This window comes from Nuphar pumila, chromosome 13, assembly GCF_984573655.1.
Source record: "Nuphar pumila chromosome 13, dmNupPumi1.hap1.1, whole genome shotgun sequence".
NCBI classification, from domain to species: Eukaryota; Viridiplantae; Streptophyta; class Magnoliopsida; order Nymphaeales; family Nymphaeaceae; genus Nuphar; species Nuphar pumila.
Window position 1 is genome coordinate 98,457,987 of NC_143261.1, and position 8,716 is coordinate 98,466,702.

Here is an 8,716-nt window from a genome sequence, read left to right on the forward strand (position 1 = left end):
GATTTTATTCAGAAGTTATCTAAAAAATTGTGGGTCTTACATCTGAGGGGATGGGGAGGATGAGGGGAATCAACATCTCACTCTCTCTTTTCATTCTGATCTCTTTTCTCTCATACGCCTTTATTCCAACAATTATAAAAATACATGAGCTGCAATGGGAAGGGGGGTGGTTGCCTTTAAAATAAACATCACAACTATAAAGAAGAAGGGGTGTTCTGTTGGGTGTAAGAAGAGGAGATGAGAGGAAATTCAAATAAAGAAAACGTGGGCTCTTTTCTCTTTTGGAAAAGTTTGAACTTGATGATGTGGAATACTCCCATATTGAAGAGGTTTTAGTTTGTTGTGGGCTTTATAACCTACATGTAAACTCTTACACTTCTTCCTAAGAACAAGAGGATGGGATGCTTACCACACACACACACGCACGCACCCGCCCATCGAGCCAGGCTTCAGTAATTGGCCTTTTAGAGCCATATTCAATCAAGACCAAAGTACCTTTTTGCCAAAAGTTTCTGTGGTTATTTGGATTCATTAATAGATCATGATAAATGATAATGGGTCATGACTCCTCGTAGTTTGTGTCCGTCAACGAGCCTTGTCTCTTTGAATTTCGTAACGAATCTCGACTCTTTGGATTTCGTTAACGGGTCTTGGCTCCTCGAATTTTGTAACGGGTCTCTTCCACGTTTTGTAACCGTTTGTGGGTTATAAAACGTGGTTAGGGCTAGGGTTACAAATATGCTAAAGGCACATAATTCTGAGGAAGAAAAGCTCTGCATTTTCTCTCTCCCTGTTGCTCTCGCTCTCTCTTTCTCTGGGTTTTCCCTGAAGGGGCTTTTTGCAACAGCGGTTCAGAGAGGTTGTGTTTGAAGGACGATCCATCAGAGTGCACTGATCTTGATCGTCGAGGCTATTGTATCCTGGGGGGAGGATGTCGGACCCTGTTTGCACTGTATGTGGGGGTGAATCTTCTCTAAGGAGAGTATTTTCGTACACCTTAGCCTGTTATACAATATTAACATTTTTTTTGTTTTTATTGTGTTCTCTGCATCTGTTTGTTCATGTGTTGTCTGTATTTTGGTATTATGCGGAAATTGATATGCTTGCTCTCAGTTCCTGTTTCGATCAACTGTTAATCATGATTTTCATGTTGCTGAATATTCTGATTTATGTCATGATGTTGATTGTGAAACTGTGTGATCTAAAATATGGTCCAACCATCTTAGAGAAGATTCTAAGCATGCTGACTTCTTCTGCTTTTGTACAAAAAGTAGACATGTCTGGTATGCTTGAAAATTTTGCCATAAAGAATTTCAAGCCTTGGCAACAACGCATGAAAATCTGGTTCACTATGATAGAGTTGTTATCTATTCTGGAACTTAACTGCCCTTCGGTTTCTGATACTGACCCTGATCATGTTGCGGTCAGTGCGGCTGTAGAGTGGAAAGAGAAAGGCACTATATGTTGTGGTTGCATTCTGTTGGCTCTGTCGAACACGTTGTTCGATGTATACTGTTCCTCATCTGCCACTGCTAAAGCTCTATGAGACCAACTTGACAAAAAGTATAATACCGAAGACCAAGGTTTTGAGAAGTATTCGGTTTCCAAGTTTATGAAATATCAGATGGTAGAGGGCAAGTCGGTCACTGAGCAAGCACGCAAGTTTTTGTTGTTGTTCTACAGTTTGGTTGAGGCTGATATGAAACTTCTTAAGAAGTTTCAAGTAATTACCATCGTGAAGAAATTTCCTAAGTCTTGGGTAAACTTTGGTATGTCTCTCAAGCACCGTAGAGGGAAGATCTCCCTGGATGATCTTATGGTAGCCATTGTCATTGAAGAAGAGCATAGGAGTCAGAAACATGTCGTGCTGCCAACTGAAGGTGAACATGATGACCGGATCTTTTATGGGCAAGGGACAAAAACCGAAATTTGCAATAAAAAACCAGTTTAAACCTAAGGCCAAAATCCAAAAAAAGACAAAGAACAAATCGTGCTAGAACTTTGGACGGGTTAGGCATTGGGCTAAGGAATGTCCTTCCAAGAAGGCCAAAGCTCATAGGACCACAGATGGAATGCCCCAAGTCAATATGGTGATTGAGGTCGTTGAAACCAGTACTGGGTATGTTTCTGTTAACCTGCAAATCTATCACGTTTATGAGCCAACTGAGTGGTTGGTTGACACTGAGCTAATGTGCACGTTTATGATGATAAGTCTGTCTTTGTCACATACCAGGCTGCTGTAGGCAGATCCGTGACTATGGGCAATTCAATGGCTGCAAAGGTGTTAGGGATTGGACGTGTGGATCTGAAGTTTTTTTTAAGACAAGTTCTGTCTTTACATAGAGTGCACCATGTGCCTATAGTTAGAAGGAATATTTTAAGTGGTTCATGTCTTATTAGAGAGGGTTATGAATTTAACTTTAAATGTAATAAAATTGTTATTTTACATTTTGGAACCTTTATTGGCAAGGGGTATTTATATGATGGTTTGTTTAAACTTCACGTTGAACATGTTTGCAATGATAAATTAGAAAATCATGTTTCTTTTGATTCATTATTTAATGTTGCATATAACATAAAATCATCTGATTTATGACCTAATATATTAGGTCATGTGAATTTCAATTATGTGAAACGCATGATGAACTTGAAGATGATTTCTGAGCATTCCATAGATAAAACAAAAAAATATGAAATCTGTGTGCAAGCAAAAAATGTAAGAAACCATTTCATACGATTGTTAGAGATTCTAAAATATTGGATTTGGTGCATACATATATATGTGAGTTTAATGGAGTGTTAACCAGAAATCATAAAAAGTATTTTATCACTTTTATAGACAATGACACTAAATATTGTTATGTGTATATGCTAAAATCCAAAGATGAAGCTTTTGTTAAGTTTCTTATTTTTAAGAATGAAGTAGAAATACAAACTGGTAAAATACTTAAAAGATTGAGGTCTGATAGAGGAGGAAAATATACCTCTAATAAACTCGATGAATATTGCAAATCTGTTGGCATAGTTTATGAGTTTACAACTCCATATTCTTCTGAATCTAATGGGATTGCAGAAAGGAAAAATAGAACCCTAACTAACATGATAAATGCTCTACTTAGGAGTTCATGATTACCTACCTATATGTGAGAGGATGCTCTGAATACGACTTGCCATATTCTGAATAGAGTTTCTCATAAGTATAAGGACAATAACCCTTTTGAACTCTGGAGAAATAGGAAATTGAGCTTGAAATACCTTAATGTGTGGGGGTGTCTTGCAAAGGTACTTGTCCCAGAGCACAATAGGAATAAGCTGAGTCCTAAAACTTTAGATATTGTTTTTTGGGGTTATGTAGAGATCACTTATGCCTACAAGTTCATAGTAATTAAGTCTGAGATGTCTGGCATAAATGTAAACTCTATTGTTGAGCTTCGAGAAGCTACATTCTCTGAGGATGTATTTTTCATGAAAGTTGGTGTACCTCTGAATCTTTCTTCTTTAGATATACCTTCAACTTCTGGTTCCATTGCAGAACATGTAGAAATGATGACAGATGTGGGTGTAGAATCATCTTGTTCCCATCCTTGACCCATTAAGTTTGAGAAAGTGGTTGAACCTAAAAGAAGCAAGAGACAACGGATTACCAAGGATTTGGGAAGTGATTTTATCACTTACCTTATCAAGGATGATCCTCCCACTTTTCGAGATGCAATGGCTTCACCTAGAGAAAGACATTGAAAAGAAGTCATAAAGAGTGTAATGGACTTCATTGTCTCTAATGGCACTTGGGAATTGGTTGACCTCCCTCGTGGTAGTTCCATTATTGGGTGCAAATGGATCTTTAAGAAGAAGTTAAAACCAGATGGATTAATTAACAAGTACAAGGCAAGATTGATTTCCAAGGGGTTCAAACAAAATGAGGGAATAGATTACTTTGACACCTATTCTCCAGTTACCCGGATAACCACAGTTAGGGTGCTTATTGCACTGACTTCTATTTATAATCTATCGGTCCATCAAATGGATGTGAAGACCGTTTTTTTTGCATGACTATCTTGAAAAAAAAAATTATATGGATCAAGCTGAGGGTTATGTAGCTCATGATAATGAAAGCAAAGTTTGTAGACTTGTTAAGTCATTATATGGACTAAAACAAGCCCCTAAACAATGGCATGATAAGTTTGATAATGTTGTTTTATCATTTGGCTTTGTAATCAATGAATATGATAAATGTGTTTATTGCAAAGTTAAAAGTGATGCTTGTATTATTTTATGCCTGTATGTAAATGATATTCTATTGTTTGGTTCCAACATGGGAATTGTGAATGAGACAAAGTCGTTTCTTAGTAGTAAATTTGATATGAAGAATATGTGTATTGCAAATGTGATCTTAGGCTTAAAACTGACTCGTTCAGCTGAGGAGATAATCATTTCTAAATCTTACTTTGTTGAGAAAGTACTTAAGAAATTTGGCTATAACCAAGAAAGATCTGTAGCAACTCCATATGACCTTTCTATTTATTTTCATAAGAATACGACGGTGTTCCTATGTCTCAATTAAGGTATTCCTAGATTATTGAAAGTTTGATGTATCTTGCAAATTGCACGAGACCAGATATTTCGTTCTCTGTGACAAAATTAAGTAGATACACTAGTTGTCCAAATCACACTCATTGGAAGGCATTGGACTGGGTACTTAGGTACATAAAAAAAAACTATTTTTTTGAGTTTGCATTACAAGAGATTCTCTGTTGTTCTTGATGGATATAGTGATGCGAGCTGGATAGCCATGAATTCTGGGAGTTATGACATAACAAGGTATGTATTTACCTTGGGTGGCGGTGTAGTCGCCTGGAGATCAGTAAAGCAGACAATCTTAGCACAGTCTACTTTTGAGGTTGAACTTTGTGCTTTAGGTATCACATGATTGGAAGTTGAATGGTTAAAGGGACTTCTTGAGAAACTTTCTTTAATGAGCAAACCAATTTCTGCTATATCTGTGCATTGTGACAACATGGCTACAATTGCAAAGATCAAAAGCACAAAATATAATCAAAAGCAGAGAAGACACATCCAAGTCAGGATAAAATTTGTATGGGAACTGGTGTCTCAGTTAGTAGTTGTTGTGGACTATGTTGGATCCATAGAGAACACAACTGATTCATTAACAAAATGACTAGATAAGTCATTAGTCCTAAAATCTATAAAGGGGATGAGACTGAAACCCATCAGTAGTTCATCTACAGTAGTAACTCAACCTATCTGAGTGGAGATTCCATAAAGTAGGTTTAATGTGGTAATAACAAGATGAAGGGTGAACTGTATAACACCTTATTTATGGGATACTATGTATCTGTGTCTGTTCCTCTGATTACTCTGAAAAAGTGTTGTAGCAGCTAGTTAAGAAAGTTAAAACTCTGAAAGAGTTCAAAGCCTTATAGGCGAGATATTAGTAGTATATCTATGGAGAAGCCCACCTATGTGAGTGTGAATGTGTGGCGCAGTTTAAATTAGGTTATTTCTAAAGTCACTCATTAAAAAGGATTCGAGCGCATGGCCTTTAACGCGTCGCCCCTAAAGATTACAACTAGACCGTCAGAGTGCATCCATCTTGATCGTCGAGGCTATTGTATCCTGAGGGAAGGACGCCGAACCCTGTTTGCATTGTATACGGGGGCAAATCTTCTCTATGGGGAGTACTTTCGTACGCCTTAACTTGTTATACAATATTAAAATGTTTTCATTGTTTTTATTGTGTTCTCTACATCTGTTTGTTCATGTGTTGTTGTCTGGATTTTGGTATTTGACAAAAATCGATATGCTTGCTCCATGTTCCTGTTTCGATCAACTGTTAATCATGATTTTCATGTTGCTGTATATCATGATTTATGTCATGATGTTGATTGCGAAACTATGTGATCTGAAATATAATCCAACATGTTCCTCTCTTCCTTTGTGATTCAACCCCTTGTGTGCATTATCTTCATTGGAGGAGACAACACTTGGGGGGAACAACCGAACGAGGCCTAAGATTTGGTTCCTCCATGTGTTGTTGAGGTTGAGAACATGAGAAGCCTTCTTGGCCGACAGTGATCTTGCTGGTGCTAAGTCTGTTTCGTTACTCTCTTTCTCTTTGATTGAAGGCATATGATTGATGCAATCGTAACTTACTGTGTGAATGTTTGATTGTAGGTTCTTTTGTTTGTTGAATCTAAGGGACTGACCTTTGTGTTTAATATTCGTATATGCTAAGTTAAATTTCTGAAATTCATTGTTAAGATGAATTATTTCTGTTTCACGAACTTTGCGTGTTGTTGAATGTGCCTATAAAATTTGTTTGAGATCGTTTGAGAGGTGCCCACCAACCGTTTGGTGAAACACATCTAAGACATAGCTGAACTTATTTACATCTGAATTTTTGGAAGTTCATTTATTATCCTTCGCATATATATTGAATGTAAGAAATTGACCTTTTGGGCCCTCTCAAACCGGTTAATTCTAACTATGTTCGACCTCTTGTCAAGTGCTACTGGCGTTGACCATTTTCGATCCTGCATCCTCTAGCTGAATCTGGTCTCAATAGAATTGTGCTTTTCTTCTTATTTGTTTCCTTCATTCTTAAGAGTTTCATGTGAGATTCTGTCCGGGTTGTTCAATTTCGACCTTACTCCATGAGAATGGAAGGTACATTCGATCCACCATTCATGAATTAGTGCAAAGAACTCTCTCTCTCTTGTTTGGGACATTTTGAGGGGGTTAAAAACAAGTGAACATAGATGATAGACCATAGAGCTCGTGGACATTTTGATTCTTCAAAGGGAAAAACAACAAATTGGAAAGCGGGGTTGTCGTCGATCCATTGGCCGGTGCATGATCGACGGTTTTCGTCAAATGCCTGGGAGTCACGACGAATTCATCTTGCGGCATTGGAAAGCTATCGCACTTGCCATATTCCAACAAATTTGAGGGCTTTTTAGTATTAGACATCAAACAATGGACATTTAGAACATAGCATAGCATCTTTGTACAGTCCAAACAAACGTTGAACTTGAAACAGTTGTTACGGAACGAACAAAACCAATGTTCTGTTTCATCTTTATTTTTTTATTTATTTCGTCCAACCGAGGACAAGCCATCAAACATACCCTAAGGGTCTGATTGTTTCATTCACATGAAAGAGCGAGGCCTTTCACAATTTTTTAAAAAATACTACTGGCATAGCCTTCCTATGAGAAAACTTTTATGTGTTGTTGTTGGGGTGGGGCGAGATATGGAAGGTGTAAGGAGGCATTTGGCTCACACATTTTCTTGTGGAAAAGACTATCTTGCATAGGAAATTGAGCTTGAAACAAACATTTTCATGAGAAATATGTGATGAGTCCAACATAAAAAACACAAAAAACCAACTTTCATGTCAAAATGGGTTGATACCCTAATAATTGGATTTTCACACCACCAAAATCGATAATCGAGTTCCATCGTGTTGAGACAAACCACCACTGTGAGTTTCCCTTTTTCAAGATCAAGGAAAAGAAAAGCCAGTTGCCAAAATTGCCAAGCCTACTAAAACCACGAAATATAGATGGTAACTTGCAGACGTAATCAACACTTGAATTAAATCAAAAAGTGCTGAGGTAAGCAATGCCACCAATCTCATTCATGTCAAAATCTCAGTAAGGGAAAATATCCCGATATTCTAAATAAACTAGGTTTCATGTGAAAACTGAAAAAAACATATGGATATATGCAAGTGAAAACATGAAAAAATATATGAAAAAACTGTAAAAGAAACAATATAAAATGCTTTTCTTACATTAAAAAAAACAAGATTTTCAAAGTGTGTTCACCTAAAATGCAGCGCAGCTAAATCATGCATCGCCCGCATATAAAATGCTTTTCTTACATTAAAAAAAACAAGATTTTCAAAGTGTGTTCACCTAAAATGCAGCGCAGCTAAATCATGCATCGCCCGCACAACCACCAACCTTGGCATTTCTCGTGATAGGCATGGTCTCCATCTCGAAAAATGTTAAGATGGATGGCTGTCAGCGGCAATGCATAACAAATACCCTCTTTAAAAACAAGTTACATTGGGGTAATACATTCATGCTAAATAAAATATGTTAAATAGTTACATTGTGATTTATGTACTTCATTTTTATAGGGATCAGCTCGAGTTTTTACAAAGTTTGAAATCAATGATCTAAAATCTTTGTAAATTTTGGAAGCTCTAAATATTATTTTTTCATCGAAAATACATGATAATTCCTAGTAAATCGACCACGACCAACACATTTATGGGGTAAGAACAACCCAAAAAATATCAGAAAGCCCAAAAACCGATTTAGCATGTTTTATTTATTTCATACGTGACTCTTACCTTGTATATAGTAACGTTATATATATTTTTCTCGCATAATATCGGCACTTGCAAAATCGTGGCATTTTAAAAACATGGGGGATGTTCTCTGACATCGGAATGCATTGAGCGGCTTACCGAAGTAAGGAAAAGTCCAAACCGTGAAAGAACCCGGACACCGAAATCAGATCAAGATCAAGATCTACACGTTGCGCAAACAGGCCCACAACTGACTTACCAAACGCTACCCCAATGAAGAAAACTGGAAAAAAGATAAAAACGAAGAAACAGGGCGGGAAACTCATTAATCGCCAAGGGTGCCTCCCTCCAAGAATTCCGCGTCAGATATCACGAAAT